The sequence below is a fragment of the Trichosurus vulpecula genome, chromosome 5 (genome assembly GCF_011100635.1).
Source record: "Trichosurus vulpecula isolate mTriVul1 chromosome 5, mTriVul1.pri, whole genome shotgun sequence".
NCBI lineage: Eukaryota > Metazoa > Chordata > Mammalia > Diprotodontia > Phalangeridae > Trichosurus > Trichosurus vulpecula.
In genome coordinates this window covers 283,420,628-283,442,713 of record NC_050577.1, presented here as the reverse complement: position 1 = coordinate 283,442,713, position 22,086 = coordinate 283,420,628, and the positions used below count along the sequence as shown (strand labels likewise).

Here is a 22,086-nt window from a genome sequence, read left to right as displayed (position 1 = left end):
GTGTGGGTTTGGGGTTGAGTTTGAGTTTTTTGGGAGAGGTGACTGAGAAGATTACCAGATTAAGTTATGGTATAGCAAAAAGCCTAACTAAAAAGTACTTTTCCTGACCATCTACTACCTATCTTTTCAGTGCCCAAAATTTTCAGAACAAAGAGGCAACCAAAGTACTAAGGTCACACATTATCAATAATAACCATAGTATTACCATTACTACTGCCAAGAACACCTGATTGGTAAAATGGGTGCCCATGAGCGTCTGCAAATAGGAACTACATGATTTAAAAATTTCTCTGCCAACAGAGTAAAACTGTAGCTGTCCTAATTAGGAAGGTCTCAATCCATCCTGAGAATTTACAATTAACAAAATATATTAAAAAACCTTCCACAACCTGGTCCCTTTTACTAGTCTTCTTATACTTTACTTCCCTCCATGATCTAGCCACACTGGCCTCCTAGCTTGTCCCTTGTGCATCCCCATTCTATCTCTTGCTTTTTGCCTCTTCATTTGTTTTCCATGCCTAGAATCTTCTCTTCACCTCTCTCCTTTTCTTTATAACTACTCACCTCTCCATTGCCACCACTTTCACCTATGGTTCAGGGTAGATAGAGATCATCCACTTGAATAAAGGCCTCTAATAGATTTTAGGTCTGGGATGGGAACTAGGGTCCCCAAAATAACAAAAACACCTAAAAACTCATAAAAGTAGCAAGGTTTTAAACTCCTGTATCCTTAGGACTAGGGAGCATAAAAGTAACAGAAAGATTCATCACAAACACTTGTAATTCTTCTGACAATATCAGACCCATGAAAAGTGGAAGGGATGTGGTTGCAAAGTCACAGACTAACCTATCAAAGGTGTAATAGGGCAAACCTCTCTTAGGTATCTGATTTCAAACAAAACATCAAATACTTTTTGGAACAAGCAATCCACACATAGTCCAAATCCACACAGTCAAAAAGTCTCATAGCCAGGCCAATGATTTAACTGGTGGAAACATTCCTGTTCAGAGGAGAAACACTACAAAAGGCAAAAAGACTGAAGACAATTCTGACATTACCTTTTTTAAGGCCATGCTCTCAACCTTCACAGAATTTCATATCTGTCTGTCTGATGTAATGCATAGGTAGTAATCCCTGTGAGCTCTTGGCATTTTCCCCTCAATGATGCACTACCAAATTAACTATTTAATCAGCTTTTCCTAGATTCAAACTTAGAGAAAACCAAAATTAAAGTTCTAAGATGTTCTAAGAGGTTCTACCTCACAGCAACTTCCACTGCTTATAACTTAGAGGGAGAAGTGTCGTTTCTTAAATTAACATTAATACCAACAAGTTCACAGTTGTACCATAATACATGACCATCGCTTCAAGGTGATACTTTTCAGATGTCTTTTTTAAGAAAAAAAAATCACATTTATACCCATTAAGCTCATACAATGTATTTCCTAGGGGCCATCTCCAGTCATCCTGATCTAAGTATCTTGCCACTGCATCCAGATGGTTCCAGAGTAGAGTGAGGCTAATGACTTTGCACAGCCCTCCCTTACTTAAATCCAATTCACTTGGCAAGTCATAACATCACTTTCCCTAAGACATGGTCATCTTCAAGATGAAGGAGAAACAACAACTACTTATTTCCTAAAAACTTCCAGATCTTTTCTTCTCTTTCTAGCTTTAAACATTCAATTTGCACAAAGTAACAAAAATAATCATATCCTGAATTTTCTACAGAAAGTTAATGTGTATTTGTTCTAGACGGCTTAATGAAAAAGTCTTTCATTTTGGAGCCAATGGATCCAAGAATAAAATCCTTTGAACAAAGTATCAACATAATATCAAAGCCTTATAAAAACTGACAAAACAGCATATTTAAATGTGTAAAGGTAGCTTGCTATTTCATTATTTTGTCCTAATTTAACATGAGTTAAAAAACTATGGTTTCAAAAGGAATGTTAAGAAACCATGGTTCTTTATCAATTTACAATTGATACATTTATCTTCTATAAATCTCACAGTAATGGTCAAACAAATCACCATATAAATCAATTGTATCTATACAGTATAAACCAATTTTTAAAACTATTTTCTTATTCTCTTAACAAACTGCCATAGTCTCATATTTGGCTATTTAATGGAAATTAAGGGTCTTTTTTTTTTTTTTAACTGTTTTCTCTTTTAGAATGCTAAAGTAATGAAGTGCCTTTGATTAAGCCTTACTAGGTGCAAAAAGCCCACACCCTTTTGCTAACTAGGTATAAAGGCCCAGGCCCATTCCTTTTTGCTGATTAAGCATGAACCCTTCTGGCCCTGAACAAAGTATAGAGATTAGCCTTTTGTTTGGGGCTCTAACTCACTGGAACAGTGTTGATGTAGAGACTCTTGTAGCTGCTGGAGCTGCCCCACCCATCCCTTTGAAGAAAATTCAGATGTTGGTGGTCTCTTTTTGGTAACTACATAAGTTATGTCATAATCAGACAAACCCTGTCTGCTGAATTGTGATATTTGATTTGTTGATATTTTCTGTTAGTAATTTGTATTTGCTCTGAAGTTCAGGGTGCTAGCTTTTCCCTCATGAACTAAGTAAATGATATATGTATATGTGATTGAAGTGAGACTGTTAACCGCTTAAAGTTGCTTTCCTTAGAAAAGATCAAAGAACCAGCTCTTGCTGCTGATCTTGTTGAGTCTTACACCCCTACAGCAGCTGCTAGCCACACTGATGTTACAGCAATTAGTGTGGACAGAGAAGGGGAAATCATACCAGTCTCAGCTCAGAATTCACAAAGTTCTCATTCACAAAGACATGTCAGTAACTTGTTCTATCAAGGAAAGTGTTGTCATGACTTCCAAGTCATACCCTTAGGGGAGGGAGAGGAAGGTGGTTCTGAACTTCAGGACCAAATTCCAAGTTACAAATAATCCTCTGTCCCCTAACATGAAAGCAATAAAAATCCCTGATTCCGCAGGAAAGGGTCATTTGCATAAAAATCTCACAAAATGGGCCCCCCCACACCCCCACAAGAGCCAAGATGGAGGCTGGAAAGCAAGAACTTGCTTAAGCTCCCCCGCGAGGTCCCACCAAACACCTATAAAAATGGCTCTGAACAAATTCTAGAGCTGCAGAACCCACGAAATAGCAGAGGTTAGCAGGGCTCCAGCCCAGGACAGCCTGGATGGTCCCTGGGAAGGGTCTATCACACAGAGCTGGGATTGGAGCAGAGCCCAGTGCGGGCTGTGCCAGGACCAACCAGACCAGGAGTCTGGCAGAACAGGCCCTAGCACCCTGAATCAGTGAGCTGTGGCAGTTACCAGACTTTTCAACCCACAAACGCCAAAGACAACAGAGAAGGTTAGTGGGAAAAGTTGCTGGGACAGAGTGAAAGGAGTTCTCTGTTCTGCGCAGCCACCCCCCGTGCTCTAACAGTTTTAGAGGAAATTGTGAAAAATCTCTTATCAATTGATCAGAAACAAGCAGAACTAGGAGGAGAATCTAAACAATGTACTCTATAAGCTGTCATGCCCTGACAAAAAGCTCCAGGGTGAAGTAGTTGGCTGGGAATATGAACAGGCAGTGAAAATAGACTCAGATTCAGACTCTGACTTTGGAATCTTTCTTTGGTGACAAAGAAGACCAAAACATACAGCCAGAACAAGTCAACAAAGTCAAACAGCCTACATCAAAAGCCTCGAAGAAAAACAGGAATTGGTCTCAGGCCATGGAAAAGCTCAAAAAGGATTTGGAAAAGCAAGTAAGAGAAGTAGAGGAAAAATTGGGAGGAGAAATGAGAGAGATGTGAGAAAATCATGAAAAACAAGTCAATGCCTTGCTAAAGGAGACACAAAAAAATACTGAAGAAAATAACACCTTAAAAAATAGACTAACTCAAATGGCAAAAGAGCTCCAAAAAGCCAATGAGAAGAATGCCTTGAAAGGCACAATTAGCCAAATGGAAAAGGAGGTCCAAGGGACCACTGAAGAAAATACTACCTTAAAAATTAGATTGGAGCAAGTGGAAGCTAGTGACTTGATGAGAAATCAAGATATTACAAAATAGAACCAAAGGAATGAAAAAAATGGAAGACGATGTGAAATATCTCATTGGAAAAACCACTGACCTGGAAAATAGATCCAGGAGAGATAATTTAAAAATTACTGGACTACCTGAAAGCCATGATCAACAAAAGAGCCTAGATATCATCTTTCAAGAAATTATCAAGAAAAACTGCCCTGATAGTCTAAAGCCAGAGGGTAAAATAGAAATTGAAAGAATCCACCAATCACCTCCTGAAAAATATCCCAAAAAGAAAACTCCTAGGAATATTGTAGCCAAATTCCAGAAATCTCAGGTCAAGGAGGAAATACTGTAGCAAGCAGCCAGAAAAAAACAATTTGAGTATTGTGGAGACACAATCAGGGTAACACAAGATTTAGCAGCTTCTACATTAAGGGATTGAAGGGCTTGGAATATGATATTCCAGAGGTCAATGGAGCTAGGATTAAAACCAAGAATCGCCTACCCAGCAAAACTGAGTGTCATGCTCCAAGACAAAATATGGACTTTCAATAAAATAGAGGACTTTCAAACTTTCTCAGTGAAAAGACCAGAGCTGAATAGAAAATGTGACTTTCAAACACAAGAATCAAGAGAAGTATGAAGAGATAAACAAGAAATCATAAGGAACTTACTAAAGCTGAACTATTTTGTTTACATTCCTACATGGAAAGATGATGTAATTCATGAGACCTCAGCATTAGGGTAGCTGAAGGGAATATTCATATATGTGTGTGCGTGTGTATATATATATATATACATGTATATATATATATATTTATATATATACACACATACATATACACACACACACACACATACACATACATATACACACACACACACACACATACACATACATATATATATATATAGACAGAGGGCACAAGGTGAGTTGAATATGAAGGGATGATATCTAAAAAAATAAAATCAAATTAAGGAATTAGAGAGGAATATACCGAGAGAGGGAGAAAGGGAGAGATAGAATGGGGTAAATTATCTCACATAAAAGTGGCAAGAAAAAGCAGTTCTGTAGGGAGGGAAGAGGGGGCAGGTTGAGGGGGAATGAGTGAATCTTGCTCTCATTGGATTTGACTTGAGGAAGGAATAACATCCATACTCAATTGGGTATCTTACCCCACAGAAAAGGAGGAGGAAGGAGCTAAAAAAGGGGGGATAACAGAAGGGAGGGCAGATGGGGGAGGAGGTAATCAAAAACAAACACTTTTGAAAAGGGACAGGGTCAAGGGAGAAAATTGAATAGGATAGGATAGGAGGATAGGAGGGAGCAAAACATAGCTACTCTTTTACAACATGAGTATTGTGGAAGGGTTTTACATAATGATACACGTGTAGCCTATGTTGAATTGCTTGCCTTCTTAGGGAGGGTGAGTGTGGAGGGAAGAGGGAAGAGAATTTGGAGCTCAAAGTTAAAAGTAGATGTTCAAAAAAAAAAGTTGTTTTTGCATGCAACTGGGAAATAAGATATACAGGCAATGGGGTATAGAAATCTATCTTGCCCTACAAGCAAGTAAGGGAAAAGGGGATGGGGGGAGTGGGGTGACGGAAGGGAGGGCTGACTGGGGAAAGGGGCAATCAGAATATATGGCATCTTGGAGTGGGGGGGAGGGTAGAAATGGGGAGAAAATTTGTAATTCAAAATCTTGTGGAAATCAATGCTGAAAAGTAAAGATACTAAATAAAAAAAAAAAGGATCTTAAAAAAAATTCCATACAATCTTTAACGAGCCTAGAGAGGTGAACCCAAAAATCCCCACTAGCCTATTTCAGCATATAATGTCAAAACTCACATCTTAGTTTAGAAATCCACATTAAAAAGATTTTATATCTATCTCACCACATACACCCCCACACCAAAAGTGAATGTTGCAAAATTATAAAGGAAAAGCATGGAAGAGATAGTAACCTGACTATCCTTTTGTAATAGTGGGAGGTCCCTGTATGGCACATTACATGTATTTTGAGACTTTTTCAATGTATTGATCAGTTATTTTTTTCTTCTTCCTCTTTTATTTAAATATTTTCTGAGGGGGAGAGGAAGGAAGACTGGTGGAAATTATGAAGATGTCTAAAAAAACCCGAAGACATTAGTAAAATTTATTTTAAAATACAACAACACAAAAAGAATTTAACTGAGTCACAAAGTCAATGTTTCTTTAATTTCCGCTGTAATGAAGTTCTCCTAAGTTGGGAAGGGGAACCTTCCTTCCTAGCTGCTTCTATGAATTCTCAACTGGCCACAATAATGAATGTAGAAATAAGACTATCTTTTGAAAACTCTGAAAATTTCTATTTAAAAACTCAATTCTTCTTACCCTTTTTCCTTTGACTGATTAGACCAGAGAAAAAAAGAATTCTGACCAGATGACAGACACAAAACTCAAAAAGATACTGCTGACAGCATATACGTACTCTATATAATATCCTCTCTCTCTTGTGCACACTCTCTCCCTCGCTCCCATATGCATGGAAGCTGAGTTTCCCCTTAATACCATAAGAAGACAGACACAGAAAGCTCAGCAAAAGTTTCCATGTTTTCCCACTGGTACTTACCCCACAAAGGCCAGGGCAAGGGAGCAGTGAGGCTTAGGCTCAAACGGCCACTCAGATATACTTCTCACAGGTTCAAGTGCCAGTCCTTTTAGTGGCAATTATACAAGACAGATCTGGAAGGGTCCTCCAAAACTGTCAAAGAACCAGAAAAAAGTCACATAAGCCAACAGAATTTATTCATTAAACAAAGGGAAACAAAGTAAGATTGCTCTGAGCACTATTTCTATCATACATGGTATAGTTACATAGTTTCACAGGCTTTTCTGGAAGGAAAAAGGGGCATCTAACAACAGAAGAAAAAAATTCAAGATGTTAAAACATTCTGTGGTTTCTCTTTACCATCTAAAACATTTGCGTCATATGCATCCTTTTGGTTTTGTAAGAGTATGTTTGCCACAAGAGTTCTTTAATCAAGGTTTTGCATGATTCCAAGATGGAGCCAATCCTACTTCTCCCTCTTCGTTATGCAATAAATTACTAAATTGCTCATATTCCAAGTTTACAGCTGCATCATTAAGGCAAGTGTCACAATACTGATGGTGACCATGAATATGCCTGTATACTTCTATATCTCAGAATAAGAGACTCTCCATATAGAACTCAGAAGTAAAACATTTATTCAGACACCAGAGGATTAAATCCCAAAACCAACAACTCCAATTCAACATAGCAGCAATTATATCCCCAAACCAGTAAGTCCACTTCATTGTAACAACAAAGAACTTAAAACACAATCTCAGCAGGGATCTGAGCCATCCCGTATCCTTCTCCTCTGCTGATGCTTTCCCATATTTCCCATAAACACTCACATAAATTCTAGTTGTCTGCTCGCCTTGTCTTCTCTTCCTAAAGTTCTGGGAGCTTAAGGCCACTCTCAGGAGTATGTATGCAGGCTTTTTAGGGCCTGAGGGCTTCACATCTCTCCTGACCTAATTAGCAAAACAGGTGTGGGCCTTCCTACAAACTTGCCTCCCCAATCAAGCTTCCCTTAACTAGCTCCCCCTGAGACCTATTAATGGGATTGATGGGCAGGGAAGATCTTTAATTACATTAAATACACAACATTAAGAGATTTCTATGTACACAAATTTTCATTAGCAGTATTATTTTCGATAAAAACAACTCGGAGGGGGAAAAAAGTACCCAAATGCTGGGGAATGTCATATATGTCAACTGGAAAAGGAACAAACTATTCCTGGGGTAGTAACTGGACAGATAGCAAGGGGAGAAGGCCCAGCCCAAATTTGGTAAACAGATTATGTTGGACCCCTACCCCAAGATAAAGGATGCAAATATTTATGTACTTGTATTGCCACTTATTCGGGTGTGCCAGTGGCTTGTCCCTATAAGAATGCAACCCAGAAAGACACCTGTAGAAATCTAGATATCATAAATCTATATTATGGAACCCTGATGCAGATTCAAACTGACAATGGTCCCATTTTAAAGGTAATGAAACGAACAGATATTGTATATTAAACAATATAGAATGGATATATCATATTCCATATTATCTATAAGCATCTGGGTTAATTGAAAGAATGAATGAATTACTGAAAGAACAATTAAGTTCTAATAATTCATATCAACATTGGAAGGATAATTTATTTTACGTAATCTGAGTAGACCTTTGGGAGAAAGTACACCTCTAGCCAGAATGATGACCCCAAATCTGCAAATTAGAAAACAGCAAACACATAAGATCCCAAAAATTAAGTATTGGACTGTGAGGCAGGATGTCCCAGCACCATATCCAGAAACTCCTGGGTCAGCAGGATATGATTTACGTTGTTTGGAAGACTTTTTGTTGGATAGGAAAGAAATAAGGAAAATCCCTACTGGAATATGTATGAGAATCCCTAAAAATCATTTTGGACAGATATTTCCTAAATCAGGATTAGCAGTTCAAGGAATACATGTGTAGGCTGGAGTAATAGATTCTTATTATCAAGGAGAAATTATTGTGGTATTACAAAATTTAGGTGAAGAACCTATACAGTTTTGTAAAAATGACAGAATAGTTCAAGTGATCCTTACTCCTTGTAAAATAAAACCCTTTGTGAAAACTGACCCCCCCTTCCAAAATAACTATTAGAGGGTTCAGTTCTACCGATAGAATAAAATTAGGAGCTAAAGTATGGGTAAAACAGAAGCCCCCCATAACCATAATAATATAAAAGCAAATAACTTTGAAAAAACAATGATCATGACTTTAGAAGATAATGCAAGCTTCTGGTCTCTTGTCACAGAGATGATGAACTATAATGAGGCCTAAGACATAAATCTTCACAAACGGCCAATGTTAATGAGTTTTGCTTAACTATTTGTCACAAGTGGTTATCAATTATTGGGTAACAAAAGAAAATATCAATAAAATAAAAAAAGTTCAAAAGGGTAAACAGAGCAATTGAGTTTCTATATTATTTTTAAAAGACAGGCTGAAAGAGCTTTAAATCTACTGAGGCAGCTGGGTGGCCTAGTATACAAAGCACTGGGCCTGGAGTCAGAAGACCTGAGTTCTGTGAAAATCGAAGGGTTAATGACTTTACTAATCACCTTAATTTGCTTCAGCAAATTATCCAGAGAAAGCTGGACTGACCTAAGTAGAACCAAGCCAATCAGGAGGCAACTGAGCATCCCTTGAACCTGACATACCAGAGATCCTTTGTGATGCTCTCTGAGTGAACCTGAAATCCTCATGTTGTGTCAGCAACCACAAGACCAGATTAAGTTTGCATAAACATCCTGAGTCAGGGGCACTTCCTTGGTTTATGGAAACTGTAATCTTGGCTAACAAAATGACAGACATCCTGAATCAGGGACACTTGCTTGCTTATTGGAAACTAATCTTGGCTGACAAAAGGCCAGACATCCTAAGTCAGGGGCACTTCCTCGCTTCATGGCTTTATAATCCCCCTTACCTATCCCTTTCCTGAGCTCAGTTCCAAACATAGCTCTGCATGCATGCATGCATGCCAACTTTGAGAGAAACAAGATCACACTTACAACTTAATTCTCTTTCTTAGACCAAACTTGAGGTTGGAGATTCACAGTTCAAATCAATAAATTGATTCTGCAGCAGCAGACTGACCACTAGATGATGAATTCACATTACTTCTCCATTGGTTTCCAGTCTGTTTGTTCAAATCTCAAATAGTTATTAACTGTGTGACATAGCAAATTACTTAACCAGTTTGCCTCCTCCACTGTTTAGCATATACTATAATAGGCTCTAGCTCAGGCCTGCACAATGGCTGCAGTAACCCCAAAAACTTGTCATGTGACCTGCAGCAACCAACCATTGGAAGGCAACTATCTCTAGTCTAACCTATCTGCAGCCTTAAGAAATTTAGCCTATTTTAATTTTGGTCCCTATCTACAGCCAAGTTGCGCAGGTCTGCACTAGAACCTACCTCCCAAGGCTGTTTTTAAGATTAAATGAGATATCTGTAAAGCACCTACACACAGTAGTATATAAATGCTATTATTACTGGTGGTGGAAGTGGATACAGGGCCTGGAGTCAGGCTCATTTTCCCAAGCTCAAATCTGGCCTCAGACACTACCTGTGTGACATTGGGTGAGTCATTTAACCATGTTTATCTCAATTTCCTTATATGTAAAATGAGCTGGAGAGGGAAATGGCAAAACCACTCCAGTGTCTTTGCCATGAAAACTCCAAATGAGGTCACAAAGAATCAGACACAACTGAACATTGTTGTTATTATTCTTAAATGTAGAAGTATTTTATCTTAGGGGCAGTAGGAAATCACTGATATGTTTACTTTCATTCCTCTCCAGGATACATTCCTGAGATTCTCTACCATAACCTAGAAACTTTTTCATACTGAAAGCTCATTCCACCTCTGGACCTGACACACTGCAAAGTGGCCTCTGCCCTTTTGGTTTCTCTGGTTGCTTCCTCCCAGAACCTCCATTTTAAGGGTGAATCCCAGGACCCTCTGGATGTATGAATGGATAGACACACACACACACACACACACACACACACAGCCTCCACTTTTCAGCTTACTTTTGTGCTCTTTTCCCCCCATGCTCCTCCCCTAGAAGGCAGGGACAATCTTTCTGTCAGACTATATTTGTATTCTCAACACAGTATGCTCTTAATGAATAATGGTTGATTGATTTGAGCAAGGAAATGACTTGGTCAGACCTATGCCTTTTTGATTCAGTTCAAGGCAACATCTAAGCCTTTATATGAATTATTAACAAAAATGGACAAATTTTTTGGGTTCTACACTAGAGACTTCCTATACTTAAGTTGATTCTGCAGCAGGCTGGCCGTTAGAAGATGAATTCATATCAATCCAGTAACTGCCAGTCTGTTCAATCAAACCCTTCTGAATCCACCTTAGACATTTATTACTAGTTGTATGATACTGGGCAAACCACAACACTCTGAACCTACATTTCCTCAACTGGAATAAAAGCAATTTTATATGGGACTTTTTGATGTGTCGGTTAACTTTGTAGAATTGTTCCTTCCACTCTTTTTTATTCTTTATTATAAAGGACAGCTTAGGAGTGGGGGTGGGGAGGTGATAAAACTGGAAATGTAGGTGATGCAAAAACAGTTAGACTGTTCTGTTCCTTTAAATGAATTCCATACTATCATAAAATCACTGACCAATCTGTTTTAAGCAGACGTTTATCTATTCTAAATTACTCCAAGTTCAAAGCGGTGGTTTTTCTTCGGACAAGAGTAATCTTCCAGTTCAGAAAGGGAGTATCTCTGCACATGAGCAGGCTGGGTCAGACTGTGAAGAGCCCTGAAAATTCAATTTCCCTATTCTTACTACTCTCTATGGAATCCTTCAAAGTGATGAAATAGAAGCAATCATTAGTACCCTCAGGAACTGTGCCAAAACTAAACCAGCTTAGGGTACAATCAGGACTTAGAACACATTTTGACTGTGTATGAGTGTTGTGACCCCCACATTCCAATCCACAACAAAAGGACACTGATGCAAGAGGACTACAAACAGTTTCAATTTAGAAGGGAAACCAGTGGTCCCTAAGAAATTGGATCTAAGACTCTCCTCTGCTTTGTTTTAGGGGAATATTTATACCAGGGGTGGGGAATCTACAGCCTTAAGGCCATGTGTGGCCTTCTATATCCTTGGGTACAGCCTCCTGACTGAGCCAAAAGTTTTACAGAACAAATACTTTTATTAAGATGATTTGTTCTGGGGGGTGGAGCTCCCTGCCAAGACCCTCCAAAAACCTATAAAAAATGGCTCTGAACCAATTCTAGAACTGCAGAACCCACAAAACAGCAGAGGGAAGCAGGGCTCCAGTCTAGGACAACATGGATGGTTGCCGGGTGAGGTCTTTCACCCACGGAGCTGGGAGCGGAGTGGAGTGGAGCAGAGCCCAGCAGTGGGCTGCGAGGACCAACCAGACCAGGAGCCGGGTGCAGCGGGCCCTAGCACCCTGAATCAGTGAGCTGTGGCAGTTGCCAGACTTCTCAACCCACAAACAACAAAGACAACAGAGAGGAACTGCAGAACCCACAAAATTGCGGAGTTCCGGAGGCAGGGCTCTAGCCCAGGACAGCTTGGATGGTCTTTGGGTAAGGTCTATCCCGCAAGGAGCTGGGAGCGGAGCAGAGTGGAGTGGAGCAGAGCCCAGCATGGGCGGCGCGGACCAACCAGACCAGGAGCTGGGTAGAGCATGCCCTAGCGCCCTGAATCAGTTAGCTGCAGCAGTTACCAGACTTCTCAACCCAAAAACACCAAAGACAACAGAGAAGGTTAGTGGAAAAAGCTGCTGGAGTGGAAGGAGTTTGTGGTTTGGCCACCGCCCCAGGGGCAGCAGAAGTGGGGCAGCTACAGAACTACAGTTGCTTCTGGCCCCAGACCCACCTGGTGGAAGGAATTAAGTGGTGGATTAGTGGCAGGAGTGAAGAGCCTGCCGAAGATCTAAGTCCAGTCAGGGTTGGGGGTTCTTGGGGAAGGAGGAGTGCTGGGGTGGCAGAGCTGGCACATCCCCCCAAGCTTGGAACATAGTTCTCTTTACTCTACAAGCAGTCAGACCCCACTGAAAAACTCAAGGGTCAAGTTAGTTGGCTGGGAACATGGCCAGGCAGCAAAAATGCACCCAGATTCAGTCTCAGACTTTGGAATATTTCTTTGGTGACAAAGAAGACCAAAACATACAGCCAGAAGAAGTCAACAAAGTCAAAGAGCCTACAACAAAAGCCTCCAAGAAAAACATGAACTGGTCTCAGGCCATGGAAGAGCTCAAAACAGATTTGGAAAAGCAAGTTAGAGAAGTAGAGGAAAAACTGGGAAGAGAAATGAGAAGGATGCGCGAAAACCAAGTCAATGACTTACTAAAGGAGACACAAAAAAATACTGAAAAATATACTGAAGAAAACAACACCTTAAAAAATAGACTAACTCAAATGGCAAAAGAGCTTCAAAAAGCCAATGAGGAGAAGAATGCCTTGAAAGGCAGAATTAGCCAAATGGAAAAGGAGGTCCAAAACACCACTGAAGAAAATACTACCTTAAAAATTAGACTGGAGCAAGTGGAAGCTAGTAACTTGATGAGAAATCAAGATATTATAAAACAGAACCAAAGGAATGAAAAAATGGAAGACAATGTGAAATATCTCATTGGAAAAACCACTGACCTGGAAAATAGATCCATGACAGATAATTTAAAAATTACTGGACTACCTGAAAGCCATGATCAAAAAAAGAACCCAGATATCATCTTTCAAGAAATTATCAAGAAAAACTGCCCTGATATTCGAGAGCCACAGGGCAAAATAGAAATAGAAAGAATCCACCGATCGCCTCCTCAAATAGATCCTAAAAAGAAATCTCCTAGGAATACTGTCATCAAATTCCAGAGCTCCCAGATCAAGGAGAAAATACTGCAAGCAGCCAGAAAGAAACAATTTGAGTATGTGGAAACACAATCAGAATAACACCAGATCTAGTATCTTTTACATTAAGAGATCGAAGGGCTTGGAATACAATATTCTGGAGGTCAATGGAGCTAGGATTAAAACCAAGAATCACCTACCCAGCAAAACTGAGTATCACGCTCCAAGGCAAAATATGGACTTTCAATAAAATAGAGGACTTTCAAGCTTTCTCAGTGAAAAGACCAGAGCTGAATAGAAAATTTGACTTTCAAACACAAGAATCAAGAGAAGCATGAAAAGGTAATCAAGAAAAAGAACAAGAAAAAGAAATCACAAGGGACTTACTAAAGTTGAACTGTTTTGTTTACATTCCTACATGGAAAGATGATGTGTATGATTCATGAGACCTCAGTATTAGGGTAGCTGAAGGGAATATGCATGTATATATATATATATATATATATATATATATATATATATATATATATATATATATGTGTGTGTGTGTGTGTGTGTGTGTGTATATGTTTATGTATGTATATGTGAGTGTGTATGTGTATATCTATGTATGTGTAAATACATATATATATATATGTATGTATATGTATATGTATATGGAGAGAGAGAGAGGGCACAGGGTGAGTTGAAGATGAAGGGAAGATACCTAAAAGAAATAAAATCAAATTAACGGATGAAAGAGGAATATATTGAGAGAGGGAGATAGGGAGAGATAGAATGGGGCAAATTATCTCGCATAAAAGTGGCAAGAAAAAGCAGTTCTGTAGGAAGAGAAGAGAAGGCAGGTGAGGGGGAATGAGTGAATCTTGCTCTCATCAGGTTTGACCTGAGGAAGGAATACCATACATACTCAATTGGGTATCTTACCCCACAGGAAAAAAGGAGGAAGAAGAAGATTAAAAAAAAGGGGGGGATGATAGAAGGGAGGGCAGATGGGGGTGGAGGTAATCAAAAACAAACACTTTCGAAAAGGGACAGGGTCAAGGGAGAAAATTCAATAAAGGGGGATAGGTTAGGAAGGAGCAAAATATAGTGAGTCTTTCACAACATGAGTATTGTAGAAGGGTTACATATAATGATACACATGTGGCCTATGTTGAATTGCTTGACTTCTTAGGGAGGGTGGGTGGGAAGGGAAGAGGGGAGAATTTGGAACTCAAACTTTTTAAAACAGATGTTCAAAAACAAAAAATAAAGTTTTTGCATGCAATTAGAAAATAAGATACACAGGCAATGGGGTGTAGAAATTTATCTTGCCCTACAAGAAAGGAAGGGAAAAGGGGATGGGAGGAGAGTGGGTGACAGAAGGGAGGGCTGACTGGGGAACAGGGCAACCAGAATATACGCCACCTTGGAGTGGGGGTGAGGGTAGAAATGGGGAGAAAATTTGTAATTCAAACTCTTGTGAAAATCAATGCTGAAAACTAAACATATTAAAGAAAAAAAAATTAAAAAGAAAAAAAAGATGATTTGTTCTGTGAAGGTTGGATTCAAAGGGCCACATTTGAGGACCTGGAGGGCCACAGGTTCCCCACCCCTGATCTATACCATTTGAGAGATGACTAAAAATAGAATATGGCAGTACAATTCTGATTGGTGAATTTCAAAAAGGAGAAAGTTACATCATGAGTGGTCAAGGAAAGGAAGTGGAACTCCATGTTTGACCATAGGATGGAGCCAAAGGAAAGAACTCTCATATTTGGTCAAGGGACAGTCACCTGCTTGTTAATCAGTGACTAGGCAAAGAGATTGTGGGACTTTCCACTGTTTAGTCAGTGACTAGGCAACAGGATTCTGGGACTTAGCTCTGCTTGTTACAACCATCTGGTGCGTAGAAAATAGGAAACTGTGGTTTTTTAGAACATCAACTAACATGAACATGAGAGGAGGGAAGGAGATGGAGTGTAGAGCAGCAGCTCTCTCACTGTCCCTAACAGTTAATATAGGCTTACATAATGAACTACAAATTATTTCAACCATATAATCAACACATAGATGTTACCATCAATATATGTTAGATTAATCATAACTCTTATCCTAACATTAACTATCAGAGCTAACTTAAATTTAATCCTATTCTGCTGAATTCACCAATGCAATCACTGGTACCCATTAAATCACAATGAACTGATTAAATGGTGATTAAATTGGGTAGGGGTATCAAAGTTATCTTCAGAGCAGATTATACCTAAAGTAGGACTCAAATTAATAGAAAACACAAGTAGTACAGTTAAGACCACTCACTGTCTCTAGAGTCAAAGGATTGGGTTCAAATTCCACCTATGATTGTTCAACAGCAGTGTGACCTTGGGCAAGTCCCTTAAGTTCAGTTTGGTGAAAGGCAACATTTGAAAGGGAAAAAATGGGAGCCTTGGACTATCAGTGCTTGATGAAAGGGTCAAGAGTGGAAAAAGTTTAAGAAGCCCTGTACTCGATGATCTGTGAGAGATTTTCCAGCTCTAAATCTGTAACAAGATCCTACTAGTACTTGGCCATTTTTCACAATGTAAATTCCTTTTATCCCCCTCATATTAATCACAAAGGTGCCAGCACGCGTGTGTGTGCGCGCGCGCGCACGTGCACACACACACACACAGAGAAAAAGAGAGAGAGAGAGAGAGAGAGAGAGAGAGAGAGAGAGTTCTTTCTCTGGAGATGGAAAGCAGCAAACTCCATTCTTGATGGCCATATTTGGAGTTGTTTTTTCTAGTAGCAGTCACACATACTGCACTGATCAATTCAAACGATGCGATTCAATACTACAGTATATAACCCAACCCCAAAAATCATGGTTTAAAGAGCAATAATTTAGAAACTAAGTATAAAGGGATTAGGGCTCATTAGCATAGTAGCTAAAATTACAGGACTTTAATTACCGTAACATTTTAAGGCAGTGACCACTTAAAAAATTCAAAGAGCATTTAATAAGTAAATAATTTATTTTAAGCATTAGGTGCCTACTATTTGCAAGGCATGAGCAATACAAAGACAAAGGTTAAGATAGTCCCTTCCTCCAAGAAATTTCCATTCTACATAATAAATGAAAAAGCTACTAACAACTGAGGTGAATCAAGAAAGGTAGCATTTGAGATGAGTGAGGCTTTAAGGGAATGAGGAATTCCAAAAAGTAAAGGTCAACAGGGAGAGCATCGAAGACACTGAGGCACGAGATACACTGTAACATATGTTCTCCATATGAGGTCAGTTTAACGTATTACATTACATTCAAACAGCATTAGTGACTCCATTTTGCCTTTATCTACCATTTTGTGATGTTACTTTCAAATTCTACTATGTCACCTAACCTTGGGGAAGTCAAAAGATTACTCTCCTTCCCAACTGTCACCAATTTAAGGAATGTGATAAAACTACCCCTCTCCTCACTTCAATCTCTTCCAATCTTCTCCACCAATAAGAAACTCAGTGTCTCAATTCCCATAATTCTCTTTCTCTTGTTTATCACTTCCAACAAATTGTATCTTAACTGCCTAGAAACCAATGGTCCTTGGCTACCAAGAACCTTGGACCGGATTTGTTTCTGTAATAGCATCCCTTTCTAAATATATCCTATATGTCTGGATGAAACTTGGTTTCTTTATTCTACCAAAACAAATTAGATCCTACTTTGTGAGGTTCCAATTAATATGCAATTAAACAGGAAAGATGTGTTGAACCAGACAGCCAAGAGATTTAAGTACCAAATGGAGTATTTGTATATTATCCTAGACATAAATGGAAACTACTGAAACTTGAGATGAGGGATGTCACAGTCAAACTTGCACATTAGAAATATTAAATTGCTGACAGCATAGTAAATGGATATGGAAACACTGGAAGCAGGAAGATCAATTCTAGAAAGCTATTTCAATAATCCAAGCTACAGATGAAGAAGAACTGAATCAGGATATTGGCTATGCATGTACTTATGTAACAGGAGAGAAAGGGGAACCAATTGTTGTGGTGGTCAAACTGACAAGACTTAACAACTGTGTTTTTTGTTTTTTCTTTCTCATGGTTTTCCCCTTACGTTCTGATTCTTCTTTCACAACATGACTAATGTGGAAATATGTTTAACATGACTGTACATGTATATCCTATATTATACTGCTTGCTGTCTTGGGGAGGGAGAAAAATTGAGAACTCAAAAAAACGAATGTTGAAAATTATCTTTACATGTAATCGGCAAAAAATAAAATACTATTAACTGGAAAAATTTTTTTAAAAAATGGACAATTGTTTGGCTATGGGGATGAGGCTTAAGATGTAAACAGCTTAAAATGACTCTTAGTTTGCAAACCTGCAAAACTTTAAAGAACTAAGAGTATGGGTTTAGGCAGAAAGGACATGATACCTGGATAAGCAGGTTTGGGAGTCATCTGCAAAAAAGAAAACTGAATTGGTGGGAGATGACAACACCAAGAGATACAGGAGGAGGCCCAAAACAAAGATAAATTTCTGAGATGAATTCTCTTAGTTCTGTAGTTCTTAACCTTTTTTGTCTCCCTTCGGCAGTTTGGTGAAACCTATGGGGCCCTGTTTTTAACTGCATAAAACAAAATATGTAAGATTACAAAAAATTAAAATTTTACCAAAATAGCAAAAAAAAAGAAACAAAAAAAACCACATTCATAGACCCCCAGATTAAGAACCCTTGCCTTACTTTGTGCTTACATGTATGTTATTTATAAGTGCAGCTAGGTGGTGCAGGGGAGAGAACACTGGGCCTGGAGTCAGAGAGTTGTTTTTGTTTTTCAGTCCTGGTCCAACTCTTTGGTAACTTCGTTTGGGGTTTTCTTGGCAAAAATACTAAAGTGGTTTGCCATTTCCCTCTCCAGCTAATGTTACAGCTGAGGAAACCTAAGCAAACAGGGCTAAGTGACTTGTCCAGGGTCACACAGATAATAAGTGAGGTCGTATTTGAACAAGGGTCTTTTCCCTCAGATATGTAGTAGCTGTGTGACCCTGGACAAGTCACTTGACCTCTACCTGTTGTAATATTAATTAAGTTGGGTCTTTTTTTACTGTTTTAGAATGCTGAATTAAGTGTCTTTGATTGAGTCTTACTAGGTGTTAAGCCCCAGGCCAACACCCTTTTACTACTAAATGCAAAAACCCAGCCCGGTTAGCAAAATAGTTCTCTAGTTTGAGAGAGGTGGGAAGTTCCCAGGGCCCTAAGGGGAGTTGCTAAGATCAGAGCCACTAGTAGGTGCCTAAGTTCTGATCGCTCAGATGAGGTTTGATGAAGTCTAAAGACTGCACTTTGCTTGAGGCTCTCACCCCTGCAGGAGTGTTGGCGTGGGACTCTGAGCAGCCACTCTGCTCTAAGAGCCTCCTGGCTCGTCTGTTTATATTGTGTATGTTTGTAATTTGTTTGTATTTGCCCTGTAGTTCAGGCTGCTGGCTTCCTGAACTAAGTGAGTTCATATGTATATACTGGATTAAAGTAAGATGGCTAACCCCTTAAGGTTACTTTTCATAGTAAAGCAGATCAAAGAACCTGTGCTGGCAGCTTTCTTGTTGTTGGGCTTGTGTTGGTCTTTCACCCCTACAACAGCTGCTAGATGAATTGTTGCAACACCTGTATAAAACTGAAGAAGGAAATACTGCTCCAGTATCCTTGCCAGGAAAAATCCATGGGCAATATTAAAATGACAAAAAGACATGACATCAGAAGATAAGCCTCTCAGGTCAGAAGGGCTTGGTGTCATGCTTGAACAACAACAAATACAAAAATGTATACCATTGCTCTATTCTCACAAATTATATCATTAAATTAGTAAAAGAAAAAAAATAAAAAGTCTTCCCATAACCTAAAAATAATAAGCAGAGGTAGGCCGGAGTAGGGAAGACCCAGATTCAAGTCAAGCTTGTGACTGACTTGCTGTGCCACCTATTATTAGGGCCCTCACTTAGCCTAAGAGTGTAAATTGCTCAACAGTGGAAGAACAGCTTGGCCAGAGGGACTCTCCTCAGTGGGGTCTTGCTTACAACAGTAAAATCACAGGTCTGGATTTAAAACAAAACAAACTATAAGATACATATGGAAAACCTTAAGGGTTTTATAGATTTTTTTTAGATTTTTAAAATCTTTTCTAGATTAACAATATTATTTTCTTTTAAAGCTTCTACACTTAACACAGCAGCTACAACTCTCCCCTATAAAAGGGGAGTCAAACATACGCTCGTTATAAATACTGATGACATGAGACACTATGCTCAACCCTGATTTAAAACTACTCCTAAGTTCAAAACACAAATACTATGTCTATTTTTTTTTACTGTTTTTTTTTTTATTTAGGCATTAATAAACTGTTGTGATTGAAACAAGCTCTCAAAAGCTTAATGAACCAATTGCTATATTTAATACTCTCAGGACCCTGATTTAGGGGAAGAGACGTCCCTTGAGGCAAGCCTGACACTGGTACGTTTTGTATAGAAAAATACCTAAGGAAAAAAATGCCTTTGGAAACAAATTATGTTCCTGTATCTAAGTATCGCCCACCTAGAGATGCATAAAACATAAATAGATCGATGACAAAAAGACTTTGACATGAGCAGCAAAATAGTAAAAACCAACATACGTTCATTTTTTCTTTAAAAAAAAAAAGGCCCTGATTCCCCATCCCAATCATTTAGCCACCACCCTAATACTAATAGTTTTATCATATCTAGCTTGTTTGTAGAGTTGTTTTCACGTTGTCTCTCCCATTAGACTGCGAGCTCCTTGGGAGGAGGAACTGTTTTTTTTATTTTTTCTTTCTTCGTATCCTGTTGTAAAGGTAGTGACTGGAACATGGCATTTGTTTTATAAACGCTTATGTGGGTAGCTAGGTGGCACAGTGTATCCAGGGGGACTGGAGTCAAAAGCCCTCTGTTCAAATTCAACCTCGGACATTTATAGATGTGTGACCCTGGGCAAGTCATTTAGCTTTTTGCCTCAGTTACCCCATCTCTAAATGGAAGATATTAGCACCTACCTCACAGAATTGCTTCGAGAATGAAAAGCTACATTTGTAAAGCGCCAGGCACATAGTAGGCACTGTTATTATTTACATCAGTTTTATCCAGTACTCCCTAAGGCCTTTTTCTCTTGCTGGGATTAGAATTCAAAAAAGTCGGCTCTAACCAGCCAGAACCGTTCGCCTCGTCTCCGGTTCTGACTCCAGGCCTCCCAAAGCATCTCAGTCGCTCTCCCCCGCCTCAAGAAGCCTCCCCACCCTCCCCCCACACACCGCCCCCCAGCCCCCGACTGCGGCAGAGGTACTCACGGAATCTCCGGGGATCTCGCCCTCCGCCGGAGACTCCTTGAGTGCGCATGGATCCGGGCCACGGAAAACTGCTCCAGTCCAAGGGCGACCCTACGCTGGAATTCTGAGACACTCCCGGATCGGACCGAAAGCACCGCGGCTAGCGCGGCGCTCGATGCCCCTCTCTGGGCAGCACTCTGGCCTAGCAGGAGTCGCTCCCGACCGCGAAGGGGTTGGAGTGGCTGCAGAAACCCCGAGCCCGGTCCCCCAGCCCTCACCAACGAGGGCCGAGGCTATCGCGGCTTCTTCCGCTTTTCAGGTTCTCCCTACCCCCACCCCAGAGCCGCCAAGAGCTCCCACCCCCTTCCGGACGTCGGTGGTCCCTCCGGGCCTAAAACTGGTCCGCCTTCCCGGAGAACAAAAGCGACGCTCCCCCCCCACCCCCACCCCACCCACGCCCTCCGACCGCAGCTCGGGCCCTTTACCGAACAAGTAGTAGTGCTGCTCCGCCTCCGCCAAAGCAACGCGGGACTACACAAGAGGCCGACGAAGGGCAGCCAGCTTTCTTAGGCTGCCTGGGGTGAAGGCAAGGACGGAAGGGATAGACGGGAGCGATGCTGGAACTCCTCCGGTACCCTACCGCACCCACAGCGACGACCAGCGAGTGAAAGCTGAACTCTCCCTCCTGGACTAACCCCGGGACCGCCTCCAGAAGAGGGCAAGGCGGAATAGGAAGAACTGGGTCCTAGCGACCCCCGTATTAGTTTATGTCCCCGCTGATTGATTGCACGTAGCCGAGTTAAAAGTAGCGACCGTCAAGGTGGGTTAAAGCTTCAAGTTTTTTAGCTCGAAAGCCTGAAGATTTAAGCAGCTTAAATGTTTAAACGTAGATGTTGATCTGGAAAAGTGGACTTCTTGGTTAAAGGCAAAAGGCCATGGTTAGGCCCTTTAATTAAGTGCAAAGGATTCTGATTGCGATTGATTAAATGTGTTCGGAATTTTGGCCTCTCCCTGAAAAGGACTCCGCGAATTGGGTTTAATCCTCTCTCCGGGAGGGGACGGGGGGACGGGGGGAGGGGAGGGAGGGGACGGGGGGGGCGGGGGGCGGGAACAAACATACTTTAAAATTTAATCTGCAGTTGGAACATTTTCTTTAACACTAAAGTCTAGAAAATCAACATAAATAAATCAAGCCCTGATTTTGTACCTTTGCCTGATTTCCGAGATTGCTGGCTTAAAATTTAACAATTGGGTGGATCTCAATCGAGCTGCCTCCAGCACACGCCTTTGGTTGAGATC

At 40.2% G+C, this 22,086-nt stretch overlaps 1 protein-coding gene across 3 annotated transcripts in view; it reads right to left on the bottom strand.

Annotated features, from left to right (window-relative positions):
• Window positions 1–21,474, bottom strand: part of RESF1 (retroelement silencing factor 1) — a 51,645-nt gene extending 30,171 nt beyond the window's left edge. The window contains exons 1-2 of one of the 3 annotated variants that reach the window (XM_036759055.1): window positions 21,273–21,474; window positions 6,627–6,758 (exon numbers count right to left, since the gene is read on the bottom strand). The gene's annotated coding sequence lies outside the window, so the exon portion shown is untranslated. Of the gene's footprint in view, window positions 1–6,626; window positions 6,759–20,808; window positions 21,018–21,272 lie in introns of those variants that run through there. The other 2 variants (XM_036759056.1, XM_036759057.1) reach the window with 2 other exon arrangements.
• Between the last annotated feature and the right edge of the window lie 612 nt (window positions 21,475–22,086).